Genomic DNA, 26,172 nt, shown 5'->3' with positions numbered 1-26,172 from the left:
CTATTCAGCTCCTAGGATATATAATTCCCTACCCTGTGTTGTTACTTCAACAATACCTTAAAGCATATCCTTGTTCATATGGCAATGCCATTGGAGGAAGGCACCTAGCTTATCAGAGCATTCTATCCTCAGCCTGGAATCTGGAGAGCTATGAAACCCCTCTATTTTTACAAATTTCTCTCCATTTGAATTTACTGGCCACAGCCTGGTTTCTAGATTCCAAATTTCTCTCTCAAAGCTTTGAGACTGAGTCAAGTCAGAAAGCCTACAGTAACACAGCAGATCCTCTTAGCCTAATACATTTGTCAGAAATTCTGAATGCCACTTACTTCCCATACTCCTCATTCCCATAGTTGTTTTGAGCCTAGCCTGAAACCACATTTTGAGAGTGATCTGAAGATCTTCAAATAAACCTATATCCTCCAAATGGACCTAAGTTTTCTGAGCAGGTCTTGGCTAGTAACAGTATGAGAACTCTCTGGAAGCAAAACAAAACAAAATAAATGCAATACTTTGCCAGCTAATTAGCTTTCTGGTTGCCAATAGGGAATTTTTCATTTCCATGCATTCCTTTTCTCTAACACGTTATGCTAGTCTGGTGTTAGTTCAATCATAATATAGCAAAAGATATATGTGTGTTCTTAGCTTATCTGTGTATATATTTTCTTTCTGCCTCAGTCAATCAAGCATTTGTTTTTAGTACCTTCTATTGCTAAGCACTCTGTAAGGTGCTATGGGTTACATAAAGAGTCAGAAGAGTCCATTCTTAGTTTCAGGTTTACAGTTCGGTTGAAAAGAACAAATTAATGGAAGCCAAAAAAGCAACGTATTGTTACATTATCAAGTATGAAGTTTAGCATGATAGAAGTTCACTGAATAATGAAAAGATAAGATAGAGTTCAGTTGGGGAACATTCAATGAATAAAGTAATGCCAGAGCTGTTTATTGAAGGATGGTCTTTTTTGTTTTTTGGGGTTTTTTATGGAGTCTTGCTCTGTTGCCCAGGCTGTAGTGCAGCAGCGCAGTCTCGGCTCACTGCAAACTCTGACTCCTGGGTTCAAGCAATTCTTCTGCCTCAGCCTCCCGAGTAGCTGGGAATACAGGTTCATGCCACCATGCCTGGCTAATTTTTGTATTTTTAGTAGAGATGGGGTTTCACCATATTGGCCAGGCTGGTCTCACTCTCCTGACCTCATCATCAGCCCACCTTGGCCTCCCAAAGTGCCGGGATTGTAGACATGAGACACGGCACCCGGCCAAAGGGTGGTCTTGATAAGGCATATTTATAGATGCGAAAGACAAGTCATATTTTCCCCCAGACATAATTGTCTGTCTTAACCATGTAATTTCCTTCCAATGCAACACATTATTCCAGATATAAAATGGTCACTTGAAAGAGAATCAGTCTTTTCCTCAGTTTTTCTGGAATGTAAGTGCAGTTCTTTTTCTTTAAGGCTAGAGACTTGGTATATTAAATGTACTAAACTTTCTTTTTAATGTTAAGTAGAGTGAGATTTTGAGGATGTAATCTAACTAACTGTATCCAATACCAAGTAACTTACTGCACCAAGTTTTAAATACCATGATGAAAACAATATATATTTCTTATTAATTATAACAAAATAAACTACCTTTAAAAGTATATTAAGCTTCCCAGGAATCTAAAGATGCAGGAAGATAGTTACAATATAGTTCAAATTTAGTTTGCCCCACAGGGTCCATCATGAACACACTATGCCTATGTGTTAATGTATGCTAAGTTTGGTAAAGCCATGGCCACCTTCCTATGGCCAGAAACCAATCTTTTGCAGAGGAGTGGCCCCCAAACAAGCCCAAATGCCTGGCTTCCCAAAGTTTTTTCATGACTATACAGTCCCATAAAATGTTGCTAAGGATATTACAGTGTCACAGAGCTTTAGAGTTTGGAGGAGCCATAGAGATCATCATTCAGCTCTTGAAATTACAGTGAAGAAAGCACAGCTTCATGGAAGTGCCATCTCTTTTCTGCTTTGCTGTAGACTGATCATACTGGACCCTCTTCTGGACCTCCTTCTCAACGGTAGGCATCCTAACACATGGACTGCTTCTGAATCCTTCCACGGTATGGCAGGACTACTGGAATCTTGGGAGCCTTTTTTGTGCCTGATGACACCGAATAGAATGTACACCACAGGGTTTCCAGATGATCAACCAGCGAGGGAGCTGTTTAAGCAAATGTATGAATGAAGGTGGCCATGGTTGGTGTGAGGCCAGGGGAACACCCTGCTTTAGTCTCATTGTATGTGAAATTCAGTCCTTTGATGAAAATGTTAAAATCTGAATGCATATAGATAGGGGGAAAACTATTATTTAAGAGCTGCAAGCTGTGTTCTACCTCTAGCTCAAATTTATGTAGCAAACTGGGAGAAATCCCATAATCTGCATTTTTTTGTTATGTAAAAGGTAAGGCAGAAGTTCAACCGTAGTTTTTAAGGGGAAACTTAAATAAGTGAGATAAATTAGATTCAAATGTTTTAAACTAAGAAGTGAAATTCTCTGTTTGTTCATGTAAATGTAGGTATGTTTTAGCAGTTGCTACCTAGGAGCCAATGTTTCCTTTCTCTGGGTGGAATTAGATTCTTCTTGCATGTTTATTATTCAGTGGCCTTGAAGAGTGATTTTTTGTTTGAGGTTCTCTTCACCATCCCCGGGAAAGTTGGAGGCATTTCAGCGAGAACTTGATGTTTACCTTATCCTGGAAGAGAAAAAAAAATGTTGTGGTATGCAACCTATACTGAAAGATTGCTGTCTATTTAAAGCTAAATAAGGCAGATTTGGGTAAATATGTTAAGGTTGTAGTGCTATATATGGATGACGCCATAGGACCAGACCATATCTCTGAAGATGGAAGTTGTGGTTTTCCCTGAAAGTAGAGTGATCCACTGCCCATCGCCCTGGGAAGACGCGAATCTTCAGACTGCAAGTAAAACCTTGGGATTGTGGGGTTTTGACCGTTAGGTTCGGGAGAGAGTGTGGGGAGTCTTTTCTCTTTCTGAAGCTTCATGGAAACCAAATAAAGCAGATATGCTAGAGGGCACACCTGTTGAAGAGCGATTGCCAGTCCTCCTCCAGACACCAGACTGGAAGACAGACAGAGAAGTATTATTTAGGGACTCTGAAGAATGTTGTCCTGAACTTGGGGCTGGGAGGACTCTCCAGAGTAACTTGAGAGGACATCCACTGTAGCTTCTAATGTATTCTGCATGTGGATAGTCCCTTCAGTTTTCTATTAACTTTCAACAAAGCCTGATTAGAAGTTACCACCTGGTCTCTTTGCTTGAGGGAAAAAGCAGTGTCCTCTTTTAGAGGCCACGGGGCTGGTGGCATTGGTAGTCATCAGGAGAGGATAGCTGTGTCTGGTCCAGAACACACGTGACAGGGGTTCTCGGTACAAAGGCAGCAAAGTGCAGTGTGATGAGCAAATGTATGAACAAGCCTGAACAAATGTGTGAGAACCATTATTTCCTCCCAGAAAATAGCTCAAAGATGCTTGGAAGTTCCCTAATTCATGGAAAACAAGTACATGGGACTCGAGCTATTACTGTGGGAGCTTTACAAGGAAATATAACCTTATTTTATATTCATACATAGCTGATGCTTGAACATTTAATTATACGTATTTGTGTAACAGGTACCAGAGACTGTTGCCTTCTGTTTTACCAAACATAGTAAATCATCATGTAACAGATCATTTTCCAGAATCTCACAGTTTTTTTTTACATTAAATAAGGATAGGGTGACTACTGGGCAGTCTTTACCAAGGGCAAGAGTATAATGGGAATCTTTTGCAACCTGACCAAAGCTAGCTCCTCACCATACCTCTTAATCAGCATAGCTGGTCACCAGAGAGGAGTCTGATAAACTCTGGACTTTCTGACTAAAGTCTGAAATTATGGACTTTTGTTCACCTCTTGAGATGGCCTGGCATGGGTAGACCAAAGTGGGCAAACAGGATCTCAATAGCTTCAAAAAGAAACAGAAAAGAAGAATGGGCTATGTGGGGATGGTGGCCGTTGCTCTATGACAGAGGAAGGCTGTTTTGGAAAACAAAAATGTGGCACTTGAAAGTTGCCTTAGGATCCAGCCATCCTGGCATATTGTTGTGGTTTGGGAACAAAGCTGAACATTTGAACATGGGACACTCTTTGGTTTAGGTATGAGGGTGTCCTTGCAGGATGGACATGCTTTCATGGCATGGTGCAAAGCTAGTTTTAACAATGATTTTCAGTGAGTGCAAAAAACAGAGATGTAGTAAAGGATTAAACTCCTTTCCCTAGGGAATTGATAAGTCTTGAGATTCTTAAACTTAAATTCAAGTGTAACAAGGGTCTGTATGTGTGTGGGAGAGGAATGCTTTCCAGGGGAGGTTTCAAAAGTGAGATACTAGACTTCCCACTAATACGTCACGTGGGTGCTCACTGGAAATATAAAAGAATATGACTGCTTTGTACCCTTGCATTAATGAATCAGTACATGCCTATTGCGTTTGTTAAATTATAGAGAAATTACAATGTTATATTGTGTAGGGCAATCCCAAATCACAATATATACTGTAATTTTTTTATGTTTATTAATTTAAATGAGAGATCCAGGGAACACATCCTAAAAACCACAAAGATGATTTGTTCTCTTTTCGGAAGTCTATGACAGGAAGTCACAGCACAGAAATTCTCTTGCACAGCTGACTGCAGAGTAATTCTGAAATATCCCCTTTTCACTAAGTTCAGTGGACGCCTGAAAGCATATAATATAAATGCTGGGTAGTCTATCAACCTGTGGCTTCTCATTATATATGTGATTGTGTGTCCGGAATTGGTGGGTTCTTGGTCTCACTGACTTCAAGAACGAAGCCGTGGACCCTCGCGGTGAGTGTTACAGTTGTTTTGTTTGTGTGTGTGTTTGTTTGTTTTGAGGCTGGAGTGCAGTGGCAGGAGCTCAGCTCACTGCTAGCTCCACCTTCCGGGTTTACACCATTTTCCTGCCTCGGCTCCCGAGTAGCTGGGACTACATGCGCCCGCCACCTCACCCGCTAGCTTTTTGTATTTTTTAGTAGAGACGGGGTTTCACTGTGTTAGCCAGGATGGTCTCGATCTCGTGATCCGCCCATCTTGGCCTCCCAAAGTGCTGGGATTACAGGCTGGAGCCACGGCGCCCAGCCGAGTGTTACAGTTCTTAAAGATGGTGTGTCCGGAGTTTGTTCCCTCAGACGTTCGGATGTCTCTGGGGCTTCTTCCTTCCGGTGGGTTCGTGGTCTCGCTGTCAAAGGTGTAGCTGCAGACTTTCATGGTGAGTATCACAGCTCTTAAAGGCAGCACGTCTGGAGTCGTTCCTTCCTCCCTGTGGGTTCACGGCTTCACTTGTTTCAGGAGTAAAACTGCAGACTGCAGACCTTCGCAGTGAGTGTTAGACTGTTACAGCTCATAATGGCAGGCAGCGTGGACCCAAAGAGTGAGCAACAGCAAGATTTATCCCAAAGGGCGAAAAAACAAAGTTTCCAGCGTGCAAAAGGACCCAAGTAAGTTGCCACTGAGTCTTCAGACAACCTGCTTTTATTCCCTTATCTGGCCCCACCCACATCCTGTTGATTGGTCCATTTTACAGAGCTGATTGGTCCATTTTACAGAGCTGATTGGTCCACTTTACAGAGAGCTGATTGGTCCGTTTTGACAGAGTGCTGATTGGTGCGTTTACAATCCTTGAGCTAGACACAGAGTCACAGAGGGCTAGTTTTCCAAGTCTCCACTAGGTTAGCTAGATACAGAGTACCAATTGGTGTATTCACAAACCTTGAGCTAGACACAGTGTTGATTGGTGTATTTACAAACCCTGAGCTAGACACAGAGTGCTGATTGGTGTATTTACAAACCCTGAAGTAGATATAAAAGTTCTCCAAGTCCCCATCCAGTTCAGGAGCCCAGCTGGCTTCACCCAGTGGATCCTGCACAGGGGCTACAGAGGGAGCTGCCTACCCCTGCCGAGCGGCGCCTGCACTCCTAAGCCCTTGGGCTGTGGACGGGACCGGACGCCACGAAGCAGGCGGCGGCGCCCGTTGGGGAGGCTCAGGCTGCGCGGGAGCCCACTGCAGAGGGGGAGCTCAGACATAGCGGGCTGCAGGTCTGGAGTCCTGCCCCGCGGGGAAGCAGGAGACGCCCAGCGAGAATTTGAGTGCGGCGCGGGCGGGCCGCTACTGCTGGGGGATCCGGCGCAACCTCCGCAGCTGCTGGCCTGGGTGCTAAGCCCCTCACTGCCCTGGGCGGGCGGTGCCGGCAGGCTGCTCCGTGTGCTGGCCCGCCGAGCCCGCGCCCGCCGGAACTCACACTGGCTGGCTAGTGCAGCCCCGGTTCCCGCCCGCGCCTCTCACTCCACATCTCCCCTCAAGCAAAGGGAGGAGGCTCTGGCCTCAGCCAGCCCAGAGAGGGGTTCCCACGGTGCCGTGGCGGGCTGAAGGGCTCCTCAAGCGCCCCCAGAGTGGAAGCTGAGGCCGGAGGCCGAGGAGGCGCTTAGAGTGAGGGCTGCTAGCACATTGTCACCTCTCAATTCAGTATGTTAACTTGGTGCATTATATAACTTCGCGATTTACAAAGCACTTTCACGTATGCTATTTGTGCCTCACAGTAACACTGATCAGTATGTAGAGCTGTGATTATTAACCACATTTAATACTTGAGGACACTGGGCCCAAAGATAAATTATATAACCATAAATAAGGACAAGAGGGTCTAAATTTAAAGAATAGATACTTGTTGCAAAAAGAAAAGGAATAGCTTTGCAGTGATCAAAGTTAACATCACCAATGAGGACACATGTCAACATCATGTACCTCCTGATCTTAAGCTCTAAGAAGACTACAACATCACTTCTATAGGATTCTTGCCAGAAATACATAAACTGAATCATGAGAAAACATTAGACAAACCCAAATTGAAAGGCATTCATTCTATCAAATAATTGGCCAGTACTGTCTAGGTCGATTTTGTGCTGCTATAACAGAATACTTGAGATTAGGTAATTTATAATGAACAGAAATTTATTTCTCATGGTTCTGGAGGCTGGGAAGTCCAAGATTGAAGGGACAGCATCTGGTGAGGGCCTTCTTGCTACATTACCCTGTTGGAGAAGGCAGAAGGGAAAGAGATCTCCTCAGTGAGAGAGCAAGAGGAGGCCAAATTTGCTTTTATAATTGATCCACTCCCAGAATGAAAACACTAATCCATTCATGAGGGCAGAGTCCTTGTGATCTAATCACCTCTTATTAGTGTCCCACCTCCCAACACTGTTGCATTAGGGATTAAGTTTCCACACAGGAATTTTGGAGGACACATTCAAATCATAGCAAGTACTATTAAAAAATGTCAAAACCGTAAAAGACAAAGAAAGAATGAAGAACAGTTGCTGGTTTAGGAGCAACTAAGGAACCGTAGGAGTTTAGGAGACTAAGGAATCGTAACCACTAAATGCAATTTGGGAATTTGGATCCTGGATCTGAAAAAGAACATTAGTGGCACAACTAGTAAAATCTGAATAAGAACTATAAATTAGTTACTAACATTATTGTCAAGGTTAATTTCATGATTTTGCTAATTGTGCTATGGCTATGTAAGATGTTAAAACTTGAGAAAGTTATGAGAAGGGTATACAGGAATTCTCTGTACTGTTTATACAACTTTTTTGTAAGTCCAAAATAATTTCAAAACAAAAGTTAAAATAAAAAACAGGTGTTCTAGTATAGCCACGCCAATTTTTATCTCCAATGACAATGTACATAAGCTTCAAAACTCAATGTTAATCAAAATAAATAGTCCATTAATCTAAATACTGGACTCATAAATGATCCTATGGGGCCCTTCTATGTTTTACCATGGAATACTGTGGAATTATGGGGAGAAATAGAACATAGTGGTAAAGACTTTAGGCCTTGGATTTGGATAGATCGGTTTTAAATACCAGCCCTGCCATTTTGCACCTATGTGAACCTCAGTTTCTCTATGTAAAAAATTGGAATGCATAGCAATATCATAAGATTGTTGAGGTAAGATTAAAAGGTGTCAATGCATGCTAAAGCCTGAACACAATGCTAGGTACAGGTCCCAGCTTTTGAACTATAATTGAATTTAAATAAAAGGGTGAGAAGAGAATGCCGTGGGCCAGTTGCCACTTTTTGTCAGAATGGCTACTTGGTTTAATATTTCATCAGCTTAAATAGGCATGTTTACTAACAAGCCGCTCATACATGCTTACTACTGATAATACAGAAGGGAAATAATGTCATTTAGACACATTTTCCATGGATATTTTGAAAATAACTGAATTGCAGCTGAAAGCTTGCCATGGAAAAGATCTCAGCTGCCACCCCTGCTGCATCTGGAGTCACTTGGGTACTGTCACCAGGAGAAAGTGGAAAAAAGGATCTCTGCTCACAGCTTCAGTGCCCATGACAGAGAGCTGGGAAGAAACCATGATTGCTCCCAGAGTACAGCAAAGCCTGCTCTGAGTGGGTGGACAGGGCTTTATAAAACTTGGAAAGGCTCTTCAAAGAACAATTAAAAACAATCTCCCGTAGTGGGAGGTGAATCTGGCTGGGAAGCTCCTGCTTGCTTTCCCCAGGGTAGAATTCCCAGGCTTCTGGATCCTGGTGGAGTGCCCTTGGCAGTGGACAGCAAATCATGTTCTCTTTTCACTTTCCTGGGGTTCAGAGTGGTGGTTTTGAGTACACGAAGTGAAGAACATCTGGCTCTCCTGAAGCTGAAAGATCTGAAGTCAGCAGGTGGGGGTTGGAGGTTTATGAAAATAGTAGGGTGAAGTTCATTTTGTGGACAACTCTTGGCCCTGGGTGTTATTTATTTCAAATTTTATACTGCTGAGCTCCTGTGGACTTATTACAGATCAATTCATAAACAAACACACACTAAGTTGTGTCCTGGGGATAAATGATGAGTTTATGTGACTTTGGGGTTGCGTGTTAGAGGTAAGAGGGGAGCCACAGCTGAGGACTCAGTGTAATAAACTGGAATTCCAGGCTACACCCCTATGTGGGCAAAAGACTTGAAGAAGAAATGTCCATGAACTATGCACAAGTTTTAAGGCACTGAACTCATATATTTCACATTTCTAAAAGGAATTACTGTGAATTAAAGGCAAAAACACATCCCACGGAGCAGCCAGCTCTAAGAGTGCATGAATAGGTGTGATAAATATTTTTGGAGAACTGATCTGATCTATAAAATCACTTTAATATGTATTTAATATTTCTAGTAATAATGATCCAAAATCATTTATGCAATCATCTCACAAATACCTATGTGTCAGAATGACATATAAGCCAAGATTTTAAATAATTTATGCTAAATATATTTCAATGATTTTATAGTTTTTCCTTCATAAGAAAGATTCTTATGATGTAATAAGCATCAAGAGACCCCTTTCCCAACTCAAAACGGATCGCTTTATGGTAGTTCTCTGTGCACATAGACTGTTAATCTGTGTGCGTTTGAAGTGGTGGAAACTCAGTAAATGAAAGGATGAGTAATCACGACGGTTATGTGTGGCAGCCCTGTCTGAGCAGAGCAGTAACAAGGGAGGCTTCACAGTTCCAAATTACACATGAAACAAAAGGATGTTCATTTCTCATGATGAAGTCAATTTCCATGAGATCCTGGGAAGAAAAGTCCTCATCCAAGAGAAAGAATGTTAGCAATTCCAAGAGATCATTTAGCCTAGAGTCTTTTTGCAACACAAAATGTCACAGGTAGGCAAAGATATAATTGAAAGAGAAGAATGAGGGGAAAATGAAGGAACAATTTGATCGGAGAGGGAGAGACTCAGACAGAAGACAGAGATTAAAACTGAGAGAATTCCCACAGAAGGACACAGAGTTTCCCCCGCCTCAGCCTTTCTCTGAATGTGACTCAGTAGTGCTCAAGGCATAAGCCGTTCTCCTTGCTTCATGCCCCCCTCATCCTCAACACAGGTTCCTGCACAGACAGAATGGCTGGAAGCTCTGGATAGAACACAATTCCAAGATTTCCCTATCCTAAAGTCAGGGAACAACCACTCTGTGAAACAGACTCTAGAAGAACAGCAATCGGATGCCTTTGTTGTCTGCAAAGTAACCAATGGGCAATGGATTGTAACTGAGTTGCTGATGGGATCATCATGTTTCTCAATCCAATCAATAGAACTCTTCATTGTATTGTGATCTACTCACTATAGGGTAGTTGTGATTTTGGTAACTAATAATAATAGTAATTGGATAGTTCAGAATGTTTTTGTGTAATTTGCTAGCATTTATTCAGTCTAGACCATGTGAAAAGAAGCACTCTATCTGAAAAAAAAAAAAAACAGTTATTTCAATCATTACAAGGGCGAATTTGGTACTTAGGACAAAGAATCTCTCACTCTCTCTCTCTATCTCTCCATCCATCCATCCATTCATCCATCCATCCATCCATCCACACATACATCATCTTCACATCCTATGTATTAATTGTACTCATCTTCTCAATTCTGTACTCATTTCTGTGTCTCAGTTCAGACCTTATTCACCTTTTTATTTTGGAGAATTTTAATAGTTTCCTGAAGGGTTTTCCTGCCTTTATTCTTGCATACCACTAATTGATTATCCACACTTCAGCCGGAGTGATTGTTTTAAAATTCAAATCTGACTAAACTACTTCTGTACTTAAAACTCATTAGTGACTTCTCATTGCTTAATCACCCTTGATGTTCTTAGGTGTCTAAGGCCTGATGGAACCGTCCTCTGCCTGGCATGTTCTTCTGCCTACCACCACAGTCTATGGTCAGCTCAGTGTAGAAGTAGTGAATGAATAGCTTGAATAAAAGATCCCCACAGGCTTTTCTCATGTCTGAAAAGATAGTCTCAAATGGCTTTAGCCTTGATATTTCCCTTGCCTTCATCAGCATACACTCTGATTGTGTTGAATTTTGTGATTATTGGATGTTCCCTTGATAGCCTTATATCTTATTTCTACTGGCTGTTGAGGGCTCATGTGTTGATTTCACATCATATCTGGTGTTTGTTCCCATTGAGTAAAGAAGTCTGCTTCATGTTCTAACAAAAAATGGAAAGATTTAACATCATATTGCCAGAATCTGAGGATCTCTAGTAATAGCATATGCCATTAATTTCAGTGTTTGATAACTTCAAAAATATGGAAAATTCCCACTCCCTACTTTTTTGCAGGATTCACAACTCTGCCAATTTTGTAGTTCATCAGGATGTTGACAAGTTAAATTTTGAGCTGTGAGGGAAAAAATCTTCACATCTTTAGTTAGAAGCTTTATAAAGAGCAAAGCATTCAAATAAGCTAGTGTGGCGAGGCAGGCAAAACACGGGATTCCATTTCCAGCTTTTCCAGGAACAAGCGGTATGATCAGGGGCAAATCCCTCAACCTTTTTGGGACTCAGTTTTCTCATTTGTTAAACAAAAGCCTTGGCGGATGACTAAAATTACTCCCAGCACTAAAACAAAACACAACAACAAACAAAAACTTTGACAATTTTATTTCAAATTCCTACCCAAATTGGTGACTATAGAATATTTCTTTCATGGGGAGGGGAAATAAAAATAGGCATTTATATTTTTCAAAACTAAGTGATTCTTCTTTAGAGCCATTAGCCCTTCATTTCCTACAAATCAAGTTATTTCCTACAAATCAAGTTAACTACCATTTTAAAGTAGTTACTGAAAAATTAAAGGAATTTTTTTTTCTTCCTACCAACTGATGCTTCAGGTAACACCATTTCACTAATGCTGACAGTATAAAGTACAGCCTGGGAGAAAGTCTTCAGCTTCCTTGAAAAGGAAAAACATCTTTCCCTTGGAGTAAGAAATATTCTAGCGCATTTACTACTCTCAAGTTAGTATACAAAGATGAATGTTTTAAAAAGTGTAACTAGCTAGTGGCTGACTCTGATGAACAAGGAGTCAGGACCAGCATGAGCGAGGAAGGAGAGAGAGTTTATGTTGAAGGTGATCTAAAGCAGTGATTTCTCTATGGAGGGCCTTATCATGTCACTTCCACATTCTAGATCCTCAACACCTCCCCAGAAAAATGCAGGATTCTTCTCTTTCCTTTCAGATATATAACAGATGTATAATGTTTAGACTATAACCAAACAGAAACCATAGTCAGCATGTCAGCCGCAACCAAATCGGAAACTGTGACGTGATCTGGGTGACTGTATTTTCTGATTAAAACACAAATAGTAAGTTGATAATGGAAATATATCCGTGAAAAAATCCATATTTGGAAATTGACACATAAAACGTATACACACACACACACACACGTGTGTGTGTCTATTACATACATATATAATTATAAATTAGAAAATACTCAGAAGTGAAATATTTGAAAATGTGATATCAAGTATATGATATAAAAATATATCAAAATATAATACCACATATGAAGATTTGTGGGTAGCAAAGCAGTAATGTAAGTTTTCACTTTAAATGTTATTTTAGGATAGAAATTAATGAGTTACATGGACAACACAAGAAATCAGAAAAAATACAGCTGAAAAAAAAAAAAGAGAGAGAAGAGATAAAAGACCTAAAATTACTGAGAAAATATTTAATGCCTTAGAGAGAAACACAAAAATCAATAGCTTATTCTTTGAAAAGCTAATAAAATAGACAAATCTTTGGTAGGATTTCTCAAGGGAAAGAAACAACAATATTAGAAATAAAACGGGAGGGCATATCTGCAGACGTAGCCTAAATAGAAAGTAATGAGAATATACTCTCAATAATTTTGTGCTAATAAATCTGCATACTTGAGGGAATGTATAATTTTCTAGAAAAAAATAACTTATCAGAACTGACTCTTGAATGTAATACAACTGAATAGTAACCTCTTAACACACATTTATATACATGTAAATCCTAAGCACTGCCCAGACTATTTCACAAATTCTACCAAACATTCATGAATCAGATCATTCCTATCATCTCCAACTGCTCTGGGAACACTAAAAGAGAGAAAGCTCCCTAATCCTTTGTTATATGTTCATGTAAAGCTTGATCCCTAAATCAGAAAAGTATAATATGAGACAGGAAAATTATATATCCATCTCCTTTGTCCTCATAAATGTAAACTTTCTTTTAGACAGAGTAAGCAAAACTTAACAATGCATTTATTTAAATACATTTACCACATTACAGATTAAAAGAAGAAAAATCGTATGATTACTCAAATGGATTCAGAAAAAGCAGGTAAAATTGAGCAACTTCTGATTTGATAAATACTCTTAGCAAACTAGGAATAAGAATGATTTACTTATCTTCATAATGAGTGTCTTTCAAAAAACCTATAACAAACTACACATTACAAGAGAAATTTAAAACAATCACTTAAAATATGAAAATACAAGGGAAGAAGATGCCCATTATCCTGACTTAAACTGGAGTCTCACTCAGTACAAGACATAAATAAAATAAAATAAAATAGAAAAATAAAAGGAGAAAAATCTGTCATTATTATTGATGATGATTATAAACATAGAGAATGTAAGAGAATCTGCAGAAAACTAGAACCCTCAGAGAGGTTGTGTGATACATGATAATTATTCAAAAAGCAATAATTTGCCTCTACACTATCCGAAAGGAGAAAATGTAGTTTTAAAAATGTAGTATTAACTACAGCAAAAAATATAACGTACTTGAGAATAAATCGAACAACAGTGCAGCACAAGACCTTTTTAGAAAAAATATTAAAATATTGAAAGATATTAAAGAGGCTCTAACTACATGGAAAGACATTACTGTATCCAGAGGTAAGAAGAATCAATAATAAATGATGTCAATTCTCTCGTAATGCAGGCACAACATTATGCAAAGGTTGACCCGTGATATGATTCATTACATTACAACCAGTGCACCAGACACTTACATTGTTCTATTCTATATTTAAAATAATATAAATAAGAGCCAAGTTAAGTTGTGTTTGTTTTTAGTTATCAAAAAATTGAGGACCTTTTTTTTCTCACTAATCGATGCTGCTAGTGACATCATTTCACAAACATTGACAATATGATGTATAGCCTGAATATAATAGGCAATATTTTTAGGAAGTTTTCATTGGGGGATTTTTTTTGAGACAAGGAAGAGTATTATTGTTGTTCAAATAGCATTATAAAGCATTCTTTCCTTTCACTCATTCTCCTACTCTGATCTGTTCGTTGAGTGCTCACTCTGCCTCTGCTCTCAGTCAGGCAGAAAAAAATACGTTTCATTTTGCTATGTTGCATAGTCCCTAAAATTTATTCACTAAAATGAATAAAGTGAATAAAGCTTATTCGCTAAAGTCACTAAAGATTATTCACTCCTCTACGTGAGGCTGGATTTCTACCTGGTGAGGAGCAGAAGAGGTTCTAGCCAAGCATGGTCCATCTTAGCTTCAACTCCATTAGTCTAGGGAACCCTGTCCCATTCCCGGAGCTTCACAAGTAAAGCCACGGCTCAAGGTTAAGATGACAACAGGGCATAGATAGGTTTCCTTGACTACTGGAATCAAGCTTTTCTGCTTGGCACATAGACATAGGTGAGAAGCAGCACTCTTGCACAGAACTGGAACTTGTCTCCTTATTAGGCCCATAACTAGTGCTGTCAATTGGCTGTGGCAACAACAGACTTGGGATCTTAGAATCCAACACTAGAAAGAGTGTTGTGAGCATTTTACTCTGTCTCATTGAAGCTTCTGTCTTCCATTTCTAAACATTTTTTTGTCCTTTTTTTCCTCCGTTAACTTCCCTTTTCCCCTTGTTCTCATCTGTGTAGTATCTTTCCTGTCATTTTCACTCTATTTCATTATTTTCTTTTTTTCTCACTTCTCTCTCCTTCTTATCCTTATGTACTCTTTTTCTCTACTTCTTCAGCCACTCCATTTCCCCCAGTTTCTGGGTATATTCCCATACTTATACCAATTTCCATAGGTTCTCCTTCTCTCTGACCCTATTCCGTAGCCTTCTAACATTCATTCTTCTAAAACTTTTCTACTGATCATCTCATGCAACATGTAGGCCATCACTTTAACAAAGAGAAATAGCAACATTCCCAGTGCGGCAGATGCATGTTAATAGAACAGAAACATCATCCAGATGAAGAGTCTTTGCTCCATTTACCTCCAAGCCTCCTCTTCTCTTGGCAAATGTGTTTCTTTCTTTTCTTTTTTTGTGTAGGCAGAAAACATTTCAGATAATACCCCAGAGATTATTTATCGTGAATTAGCCCAATTCAGTTTTTACTGCTGTGTTTTTTATTGTTTTGTAGTTAAATATTGGCTTAGCCATGAATCCAGAAACTCTCACTGGAGCTCTATATCCAAGTTATTTTATCAATAAGACTATTACACAAATAACTGAATATTCATATGTGCTTATGAAAATTAGAATTACTTATGTGAGCCTCAAGAAATTAAAAAAATGATTAATCTATTGATTTCAGAGGGAAACAATGTCCAGGCTGATCAGTTTGGAGAATCATTTTCATCTTTGCATCCTCAGTACCTGCCACGGTTCCTCGCACCCAATTGAATTTCAGTAAGTGCTTGTTAGAGTGAATATTGGTTTTCATCCAATGTGTCCTCCTGGGATCCCTAAATACATAACCAAAGGGGTTTCATATGACTACATATTTTCCACTCCTACAACGAAAAACAAAATTTGCATGTAAAAGATTAACATGACTGAATTATTTCTTGGTATTTGCAAGCCACTTGCTAGTTTTTATGAACTGGCTATTCATCTTGAAAGCTCTACGGAAAAGAGATCTTTAGAAATGTACTGATGCAAAACCCAAGGAAGAAAAATGTGCATCGATCCTAACAAGGAACAGTTTTCCCCTGAGTTTAAAACAGATATGGGAGCCAATAAATTTTTGAGTCAATAAATTTTTAAGCCAATAATTTTAAGCCAATAAATTTAAAACTTAGGGAAAATCATCCTTTAATCTAGGTTTTCTAAGAAAGAATATGAACAAATGGTATGAGCAGAAAAAAAAAAAAAAGTACTGAAATTACCTCAAGTGACCTCAAGAGGTCTTTGGGTTTCACAGTTCACTTGGCCCCCCAGCTTTCTCCCAGTTTTCCTCTAGAAAACCAAAGACATAGCAACTTAATAGCAAAGTCCAGTGCTAGATTACCCAGTGGACACTGTTAACCCATGTTGGCAGCACCAGCAAAACAGAAACACAAAAATTATTTTTTAAAAATCGATATTTCAAAAAGAATTTTAAGATAGGCACCCCAGAAACTAAAATCCTCTTGGTCACCTTTTTCTCTTATAGTTTAGAAATATTTTAAAATTCTGAATTATAGATAGCAGGGTTTGAGGAAGCCTCAGTAGGTGATGATATAGGGTCTGTAAAAGACCAACCCAGGCAGGATTTAGTTATAAAGTTTGGCAATTTGCTTGATTCTTGGCTAAAGTTTTTACACCTTTTGAGCAATCATACACATATGCAAAAATAATAACTCTATAAAGAGACCAATCAAAACAGCCATAAGTATTCATCTAACCCATATTGAATACCACACATAATCATTACAGCACAGTTAAAAGTATTTCTTGCTCGTAAAGATGCTCAGGACCATTTCTGACCCTTAGTTCTCTCGTCCCCACCCTGCCACTATCAAGCTAAGACTGAAGATTTGTTAGCTAATGCTAATCTGAGTTTCTCACTGGATGAGGATGGTAAGGAGGAAGGGAGCAGCACAGAGTCAGGAAGAACAATGGACTTAGGTGTGAGACAGATCTCACTTTAAGTCCTGGCTCTCTTACTAGCTGTGTAATCCTAGGGAAGTTTCTTAAGTCCCTGATCTTAAAATAGAGGCAATAATACCTACCTCATAGAACTGGTGGGAAGATTAAAGAGATAAAATATATGAAGACCTACAAAATATGGGAAAGCTGCCTCAGTACAAGAAGTAGGTATTCAATCAATGGTAGCTGCTGCCACACAGTCATTACAACTCAGTTTCCTAGATTAGAAATTATTCATTTATTCATGTAATATCTATTGTGCACATATCATTAGCCAAGTACTCTGTTAGGTGTTGAAATGGGTTATAGATTGTTCCTGATGTGGGGGAAAAGGTGATATGGAAACTGGAATTGAGAAAAAGATATGGAATGTAATAGGAAGTTGCTCTGAATTCCTTGACAGAGAGGGCCAGATATTCCTGCTTCTCCAGTCTTAGCTTGATAGTGGCAGGGTGGGGAGGAGAGAGCTAAGGGTCAGAAATGGTCATGAACATATGAAAAAAATCAAAGGATCTGTAAAGTTGGTGAACCTACGACAAGGCAGAATTAAAAGAGGTATTTCCATTTCATGCACAGTTTCCCTATTTTGAACTTCTCTTGCAAGGAGTTTGCTCTATTCATTTAGTTGCTAAAACCTGGCCTCTTCTAAGGTTGCTTGGACCTCATCTCCAAACAAAATGTATAGGGGAGAGAAATTGAAGTAGTTCTCACCTCTTCCTACAGCAGAAGAAAGTCTACAAGTTTTATTTTTTCCCTTCTCTGTCTCCATTATGAGATAACTCTACTCAAAAGAGTCCAGTTGAAATCAAGAAGTATATGCCTACCTGTAATACAGCCAGAAATATGACCCATTAAAGTTTTTTTTAACATTTGTAATCAAATGCCACAAGAAACTATAGACTGTGCCAGCCATTACAACCTTACTGCGAATGTGTTTATTTCTCCACTTTCTCCTTAATTCTTAGCCAATAGTTGAGGGAATGAAAGGTTTTCCAGAGATGATGGGTTTTAATTCTCCCATGAGAAACCTGAAAGCTCTAGTTATCTCAGTGTGGAAGGCAGAATAATGGCCCTCAAAGATATCCACATCCTTATCCTTGGAAACTGTGAATATGTTAGCTTACATGATAAGAGTGACTTTGCAGATGTGATTAAGTTAAAGATCTTGAAATGATGAGATTATCCTGGATTATGCAGGAGGACTCAATCTAATCACTTGAACAGCTTTTCTCAACTGTGATCAAAGGAAGAGGTTCAGCTATGGAAGGAGGGTCAAGGAGATGCTAGATTACTGACCTTGAACATGGAGGAATGGACCCATGAGCCAAGGAACAGGTGGAGCCTCTAAAAGCTGGAAAAGGTGGAAAAACAGATTCTCCCTAGAGCCTCCAGAATGGCTGCAGCTATGTCAACACCTGGATTCTACCCCAGTAAGACCTACTTTGGAATTCTGGAACTGTGAAGTAATATGTTCGTGTTGTTTTAAGCCAATAAATTTATGGTAACCTGTTACAGTAGCAATAGAAAACTAAGGCACAGGGGGACAAGAAAGTGAGAACTTTAGGTGAGGAGGAAGGAAAGAGAAATTCAAGTCAGAGCAGTGGGAAGGTGAGTGGAGACAACCTCCATCCCTCATCCGGAGACTATACAGTAGAATCACCATGCTGCTGCTATGGACAAAATTAGAAGCTGGGCATTAAAATATAATATGTCATGTTCACATGCTTGCTTACTTTCTAAAAACTTGATATTGCATTCCAGGGCATTTCTTCACTAAAGATCTCTCTTCTTATTGTGTATCACTATTTCTGTTTTATTACTTTCCTAGAAGTTCTCATGAGATATCACCATTTTAATTCTTTTCTGGATTATTTTAAATAATTTCTTTTATATTAGAATACAAGCTCCCTTATTCTGCATTAGACTGCAAGGTCCAAGACCCAAAGAACTACGTGTGTCCCTTCATCATTGTATTTCTAATATGGCAGAAGGAATGGGGAGGGGGGACTTCCCATCTGTCTTCTGAGCCTGCTATCTGGATACTCCAGGCCGCTACTGTCCTCTTAGCTCACACAGACTACCATGTTAGTCTAAGGAAGATGGGTGTGGACAAAAAAGGAAGTTTGTCCTTAAGTATTTCAAGATCAAGAAATTGATTTAGTTACAGCAGCTAAATCATTTATTAAAGTTCATTTTGTTTTATTCTTTGGGTTAACCTTTCAGATATGTGTACCATCACGTGTACTTTTAATATGACTGTGGAACAATTTCGAGAATCAAAACACCAAAATAGTCACCATACAAGGTGAGAATATATCTGGTTTTATTCAATGAATCAACTTGATATACAAAGTTCTTGAAAATTTTAAGGAAATTGATCCTAAGGGAAACCAAAGGCCAGTAGATTGGACCAGCCAAAGGTCATATATAAAAAGACTGGGTGGAGTTGGAAAACAATCTGGGACTCATGATTTTTAGTTTAGAAGCTTTTTTTTTTTTTGCCTTGTTTTCCTTAAGCATCTTCTTTCCCAGCAGGCCCATCTGAAAGTGAGCGTGACCCAGATAAATCCTATTTTTTCGAAGCCTCTTCCTCGACTCCTCCAAAAAATATGTTTATATTCATGAAATCAGGTGAAAATATTTGTGAGCCTCAGTTCTTATAATCACCACTTAGTCAAGTGGAGAGGTGGGAAGAGCTCCTCCCTCATCTGCTGCCCATCCCAACACAACCTGGAGCACGTGCCAGAAGGCGCCGCCCAGTGTTGCCCAAGAGGCCCATGTTTAGTCCTTTAAAAGATGCCCAAGAGTCAGACCCACCCACAGGAATCAGGTTTATTGCCCTTTCCTTCTCATCTCTTCTCTCCATTTCCTCCCTGTCTTCTTACTGAAATCTCATGATAGCCCTTAGACTGTGGTTGTGGTCTCACCCCTAATTCAGCTCTTGGCCTTGCTCTGTTCTAATATCCAGAAACCAGTTCTGGCCTTCCTGCATTACTTCACCTCTTGCTTCCTAGACAGGGCTTGATATTCATCTCTGGCTTCCCAGCCAAGGATGAGTTTGCTCCAAGTTTTAGTCTTATTAACTCAGCATGTGACAGGCTCCCTGTGCCTGGGACATCTCTCTGTTTTCTTATTTTTCTTTGTGTTTTCACCTCCAGTGATAATTAATGGATGGGGTACTCATAATAGAATTCTCCTCTTTGTTTTTGTTTTTTTTTTCCTTTTAAAAATGTTTTCTTCTTAGAAACTGGAAATAAAATGGAGGTGACTGAGGGCTACAGGGAGGGAGAAAAAGGGAGTTGTTATTTAATGAGTATGGAGTTCAGATTTGTAAGCTCTGGAGAACTGCAAAACTATAGTTGACCCTTGAACAACATGGAGGTTAGGGATGCCAACTTCCCCTCCCCACTCAGTGCAGTCGAAAATCCACGTATGACTCTCCAAAAACTTAACTACTCTCCAAAAACTTAACTACTAATAGCCTACTGTTGACTGGAGGCCTTACTGATAAACAGTTGGTTAATACATATTTTGCATGCTATATGTATTAGATACTGTATTCTTACAATAAAACGTAGAGACAGAAAATGTTATTAAGAAAATCATAAGAAAGAGAAAATGTATTTGCTATTCATTAATTGGAGGTGGATCACCCTAAAGGTGTCATCCTCATCATCTTCATGTTGAGTAGGTGAAGTAGGAGGAGGAAGAGGAAGGGTTGGTCTTGTTGTCTCAAGAATGGCAGAGGTGGAAGAAGTGGAGGAGGTGAAAGGAGAGACAGGAGAGGCAAAGCACATTTGGTGTAACTTTTTTTTTTTTTTTTTTTTTGAGACAGAGTCTCGCTCTGTCACCCAGGCTGGAGTGCAGTGGCTCGATCTCGGCTCACTGCAACCTCCGCCTCCTGGATTCAATCAATTCTCCTGCCTCAGCCTCCCAAGTAGCTGGGACTACAGGCACATACCACCATGCCCAGGTAAGTTTTTTTGTATTTTTGGTAGAGACAGGGTTTCCCCGTGTTAGCCAGGATGGTCTCGATCTCCTGACCTCATGATCCGCCCGCCTCGGCCTCCCAAAGTACTGGGATTACAGGCATGAGCCACAGTGCTCAGCCCACTTGGTATAACTTTTATTGAAAAAAAACTCGTGTATAAGTGGACCCACACAGTTTCAAACCTGTGTTGTTCAAGGGTAAATTATATATTCACAACAATGTGAATATACTTAACACTACTGAACTGTACAGTTAGAAATAGTTGAATTTTATGTTGCGTGTATTTTTTATCACAGTTTTCTTTAAAAATACTTTTTACAGATGTTTTCTTCTAGAGCTCTGCTCTTTATGCTTTTGAGTGTTGAATTGGGCACCAAATTTAATCAAATGCTTATTCACCTGGATTATTTTAGAAATAAAACCTACCAAATGGACCTATCTTTGGTATTTCTGAAATCATTATTTCTCACTTTACAAACTTGATCCCAAAAATATGGAAGTATACATTCCATGAATAATAGTTAAGCATCAACTAAACACTGCTGAACCCTGGCAGAAATTCAAAGATGAATTGCACACAAGCCATTACTTAGAGAAGTTTATACTCTTAAAAAATAATAGCAACAATAGAGCTGCTATTCATTATGATTACTCTGTGCCAGGAGCCAAACTACATGCTTTGTATACATTATTTTAAAAACTCTTTTAACAGCCAAATTAAGTAGGTAATTTTTCTCCAATTCTACAGTCTTTTAGTAGAGATGATATATACCTACTTGGAATGCAAACACAGGATTAAGCTCTATTGAAAACGAGACTAATGTATATTAATGTCTGTGTGCCAAGTAGGATGCTGAGAAATCTTACAGATGACATTTTATCTCCATTTTACAGATAAAAAAATTGAGGCTCAGCCAGGTTAAGAGAATTGCCAAAGCCCACTTAGGTAATAAGACACAGAGATGGAATATGAAACTGGCGTCTGGCTGATCCTCAAGGCTGCATGAATCTTTCTGCCACACCATGCAACCTTCCTATACAGCAATAATACAAGTTAGAAAATGGTTAAGTGTGTTAGGAATTCTGTATGAAATAATGAGGAGATAAGAGAAGCGATTTACCTCTAGCTGGAGTTGGTGAAGAAAGAAAAGTAATCTAAAAAAAGAAAAAATATAAGAAGCAGAATGAGGAATGTAAGTTTGTGTATGGTAAACAAGCAGTCGAGCTGGTTGGAATCTTCCAGGCAAGAAGCAGAGCAACAGGAGATCAGACTGAAAAGCCACACAAGCCAGGTGCTGTGGCTCACGCCTGTAATCCCAACACTTTGGGAGGCCGAGAAGTGCGGATCACAAGGTCAAGAGATGGAGACTATCCTGGCCAACATGATGAAACCCATTCTCTACTAAAAATACAAATACTAGCTGGGCATGGTGGTGGGTGCCTGCAATCCCAGTTACTCGGGAGGCTGAGGCAGGAGAATCGTTTGAACCCGGGAGGCAGAGCTTGCAATGAGCCGAGATCGCGCCTCTGCACTCCAGCCTGGGCAACAGAGCGAGACTCCATCTCCAAAAAAAAAAGCCACACAAAAGCCTGGGCCTGTGGGATCCTGATGTTAGTCTAAGGGGTCTGAACTTCAATATCCACATGGTGGAGAACCACTGAGATTTTTCATGCAGAGAAATTACAGGACTAAAACCTGTGCTTTAGGTATATTCATCTAGCAAAAGTGTCTAAAATGAACTGGGGAGGGGTTAAGAGAATGTGGAAAAAACATAATGAACTGGGGAGGGCTTAAGAGAATGTAGAAAAAAAATAGCTAAACTTCTTCTCTCTCCTCAATTCTATCTATTTTAGGTTAACATTGGCCTTACATTGAAAACATGTCCTCAAAAAAATCAAGGATTTAATAGCGCATTTGCCTGAAACCATTTGTTTTTATGTAAATTAAATATAATTTTTTTTAACCTTTCCCCCCAAAAGTCTGTAGGTTTAAAATATAATTTGACATTCCTTTTCCAGAGAGCAATCCAATTTGGCTTTTGTTGTTTCTAGTCAGATATTGTATGATTTTATTTTTATTGCAAGCCTTTAGAATGGCTCACAGATGTTGCAGCTAGAATAGATCCTCTGGAACTATTTGGTTTGAGAAAATCTCTGTTGCCATGGATTAAATTAATAGGAGATCTCTTGTTTAAAATTTAAGGATATTTTCATATTTAGGAAATAATATTCCCTTAAATTTATATAAGGCAGTCATGGTGACAAGTTACATTTGGAATGCTAACCAGGGGTCTGCATTTTTTCACTTTAAGTGAAAAAATTATATTTTTTCTAAACCACTGCGCCCTTAGATCTCCAGCAGTAGACAGCATGTTTATTTTGTTTATCCCAGTATTTTATTTGATGTTTATCCCCTTTCTTGCATCACATCAATTAACATTCTGAAAAACTAGTGTTTGCAAAAGACACTTTTAGACAGCCACTATAGATCATTTTCACTCCTTCTATCCCCTAGCCACTAATAAAATTCATCTCCTTGTGTAATTGGACCTAAGAGCATGTCTAGAGTCAGGCTGCCCGAATTCATTTCCTAACTTCACCACTTACCAGTCATGAGATGTGAGCAAGTTGCACAATCTCTCCACTCAGTTTTTAGATCTTTGAAATGCTTCCTTCTTAAAGGATAGTAAGGATTACATGAAATAATGCATGGAACGCACTTAATACATACAGTGCCTGAAACATAGCACCCACTTAATAAATGTTCACTTTTATTGCTATTATTGTTACCTCTAAAATGTGTCTCAAACATTTGCTATTTCCTAATGCCTTTGACACTTCCATAGTTTAGGTACTCATCATTTCTTTCCTGGACCATAAATAATAGAAATTTACACTTAGCTTGGTTCTTTATAAATTTATGAAATGTTTTCTTGTATATTATCCAATTAACCTAATAAGTATTTAATTTATTCTAATCACAGACTCTCTACTTTGCAATTCATTCCCCCCACTGCCATTTAATTCTTTTAAAATACAAATCTAATGATGCCATTCTTATGCTCAAAAACCCTTAATGATCCTCCATTATGTGTGTAATGAAGGAAAGTAACAACTCCACCTCATGGTAGATACACCCCTGACTTCACACTTCACCACATAGTTTTAGAATCTGGCCACACTGCACCAGTCCTTGAGTTTAGAATAAACAGTGAACTTTCAGATCACCTGCCTTGACTGTTTTGTTTTGCCTTGAATACACTTCGTTCCTTCTTCTACTTGTTAGAAATCCTATTTGTTCTTTAAGTTTTGCTTAAAATTTCATCTACTCTATGACATATTTCTCAATTCTATATTGCTCATTCTTTTCTTTATTCTACTATATATATGTATATATACTGCGTATATATACTGCACATATACATAACTCATATATTTATGCTACATCTCACAGAACTAATTATCCAGAGACTCTTATCTATGTTAAAATGTGAGCTCAATGAGAGGAAATGTCTTATTTGTTCTTTTATACTTTACAAACCAAACACAATATCCTTACAAATATTAGGTGCCCATATAAGCATTTATTGACTAAATTTGCCTATGTAGAAGGCTTCTTACCATTCATTAGTGTATATCGTATCTTAAGCAAATATTACACTTACAGTAGTCATATGGTTGATAATTCTCTTCTTGCCAAAAGTTTCCACTCTTTACAAAAGAAATAAAAACGAGATGCCATTAATAGGGATGTGAGCCAGTATCTTTAAGTAAAAACACAGTCACATGGAACTTTTGCAAAACACGCCTACAACACACACCTGCATCCACCAACCTACCCAGGATTCTGATTTCTTGAGATATTACCATGTTTTCCTTGGGATTCTCTTGGAATACATATAAAGGCCAATTAATATACTGGCGCTATAAGCATATTGTATCTTCATTTTTCCAATGAAGACTACCTGGTTGGCTCTCGGAGAGGTGATCTAATCTATAGTCTCACTCCCTAATCTAAGTTCACTTTCAGGTCAGATGTCCCTAGTTTGTTTCTGATTCAATGATCTCATCTCCTTCAAGGGAGCTACTCATCCTTCAAAGGACTGCTATTGAAAAATCACACTGGCGACTTACCTACTCCAGAGGAAATTTTCCAGCTCTGAAGTACAGTATTCCCTCTGTGTATTATTCTCCACAACTTCTTCCCTGGCTCTTGATTGGTCTTGGAAATACTGTCTAGGAGTAGGAGGAATAACTCTTTCCTAAACCTTCCATTTTCCTACAAGTGCATTTAATTAATCTGTTTCCCAAAGAAGTTTAAAGCTTATGCTTGAAAGCATATTTTCAGTATTTTTCTTACTTTATGACTGCCATGGGACTTATGTATCAGATTTAATTAGGAGACATCTGTGGGGCATAAAAAGCTCAGGGCCAGTGTTGTCCATCACATTCTCTTTGTTTATCCTAATCTTCACCAAGTCACATTTATTATGCACAATCTAATGCACTGGACTTCCTAGCCATTACTGCTTCCCGTGACTTGGATAGTTGGATTCCATCTTGTCGGTTAATAATAAACTATTATCTATCCCTGTTATACCTCTGCCAAGAGCTTTTCTCCAGAAATTACTTTATAGTTACTATCTAATCTTTACAAAACCATGGAGGAAGTTTTCCCATCTAACAGACGGTAAATGATTAAGGAGCAGACAGTTACAGAGCAACGTGACATGGCAATTAAGTGATGGAATAATACTGAGTGTTCCCAATGTTAATTTTCCATGGTTTAATCTGCAAACCTCACAATATTATCTGAGTTTAAGTTTGTGTAGAATGGCCTCACTTTCCATACAAATCATTAACTGGTATTAAAAAAATGAAAAGATGCATAGGAATGTATAGAAGAGAGTTAAAATGTAGTCTTTAGAGGGTTATGTGCTGATTTCATTATTGTTGTTCACCAACTCTGGCTGGGATTCACATATTTATTGAAACAATCATTTGATTACAAAAGCAGTTACAACCACAGGAATAATTACATACATAAAGTTATTATGACATTATTTAGAAATTTTGTAAATTACCAAAATAATTTTGAAGGACCTATTTTACCTTTTCTAAGTTAAGAAATGTTTTAACAATATTTTCCTACAATGTTTGTATTCATTTTAGTAGTATACTCTATCTTTTATTAATAAAAATAATTTGTTATTGAGTAGCAATTAGATGGAAGAAGTGAGAAAAATGCCTGAAATCTCAGGATATTTTCACATTTCTGATGGCTATTAATCATATTAATGCTTTGCACATAAGTAATAAGTGTATAGATAGTAAGCGCTCAAATGTTTTACTTAAATAA

The 26,172-nt window shown here is 38.7% G+C and overlaps 1 long non-coding RNA gene across 1 annotated transcript; it reads left to right on the top strand.

Annotated features, from left to right (window-relative positions):
* Positions 1-4,637: 4,637 nt before the first annotated feature.
* LOC105481756 (uncharacterized) lies at positions 4,638-19,354 on the top strand. Its single transcript, XR_987172.2, has 4 exons — positions 4,638-4,904; positions 15,507-15,601; positions 18,020-18,252; positions 19,046-19,354. It is a non-coding gene; the product is annotated as an uncharacterized lncRNA (long non-coding RNA).
* Positions 19,355-26,172: the final 6,818 nt, after the last annotated feature.

This window comes from Macaca nemestrina, chromosome 16 (assembly GCF_043159975.1).
Source record: "Macaca nemestrina isolate mMacNem1 chromosome 16, mMacNem.hap1, whole genome shotgun sequence".
NCBI classification, from domain to species: domain Eukaryota; kingdom Metazoa; phylum Chordata; class Mammalia; order Primates; family Cercopithecidae; genus Macaca; species Macaca nemestrina.
The sequence above is the reverse complement of the archived record's forward strand: the minus strand, read 5'-3'. Positions and strand labels throughout refer to the sequence as shown.